Source organism: Arachis ipaensis, chromosome B7 (assembly GCF_059453495.1).
Source record: "Arachis ipaensis isolate K30076 ecotype BB chromosome B7, ASM5945349v1, whole genome shotgun sequence".
NCBI lineage: Eukaryota > Viridiplantae > Streptophyta > Magnoliopsida > Fabales > Fabaceae > Arachis > Arachis ipaensis.
This window is the reverse complement of record NC_142442.1, coordinates 113,662,724-113,663,589: the sequence shown is the minus strand read 5'-3', so window position 1 is coordinate 113,663,589 and position 866 is coordinate 113,662,724. Positions and strand designations below refer to the sequence as shown.

General features: G+C 40.4%; 1 non-coding gene across 1 annotated transcript; it reads left to right on the top strand.

Annotated features, from left to right (window-relative positions):
* The first annotated feature begins 439 nt into the window (after positions 1–439).
* LOC148553778 (small nucleolar RNA R71) lies at positions 440–547 on the top strand. The gene has a single exon (XR_015892931.1). It is a non-coding gene; the product is annotated as a small nucleolar RNA R71 (small nucleolar RNA).
* Positions 548–866: the final 319 nt, after the last annotated feature.

The following is an 866-nucleotide window of genomic DNA, read 5'->3' as shown; positions in this document are numbered from 1 at the left end:
GATTTGGGTGATTTCTCCATGAGGGGTTATAGGTGTTTCCATATGGTTCACCCATGTAATTCACCTCTGCTATTGCAGGGTTCTCAGGATCATAAGCTTCTTCTTCAGAAGATGCCTCTTGAGTACTGTTGAATGCAGCTTGCATTCCATTCAGACTTTGAGAAATCATATTGACTTGCTGAGTCAATATTTTGTACTGAGCCAATATGGCATTTAGAGTATCAATTTCAAGAACTCCCTTCTTCTGAGGCGTCCCATTACTCACAGGATTCCTCTCAGAAGTGTACATGAACTGGTTATTAGCAACCATGTCAATAAGTTCTTGAGCTTCTGCAGACATTTTCTTTAGGTGAATGGATCCACCTGCAGAAGTATCCAATGACATCTTAGCTAATTCAGACAGACCATCATAGAATATATTCAGGATGGTCCATTCTGAAAGCATGTCAGAAGGACACTTTTTGGTCAGTTGCTTGTATCTCTCCCAAGCTTCATAGAGGGATTCACCTTCTTTCTGTCTAAAGGTTTGAACATCCACTCTAAGCTTACTAAGCTTTTGAGGAGGAAAGAACTTGGCTAAGAAAACCGTGACCAGCTTATCCCAAGAGTTCAGGCTATCTTTGGGTTGAGAGTCCAACCACACTCTAGCTCTGTCTCTTACAGCAAAAGGGAAAAACATGAGCCTGTAGACTTCAGGATCTACTCCATTAGTCTTAACAGTATCACAGATCTGCAAGAATTTAGTTAAGAACTGCAAAGGATCTTCAGATGAAAGTCCATAAAACTTGCAGTTTTGTTACATCAGAGAAACTAATTTAGGTTTAAGCTCAAAGTTGTTTGCTCCAATGGTAGGGATGGAGATGCTT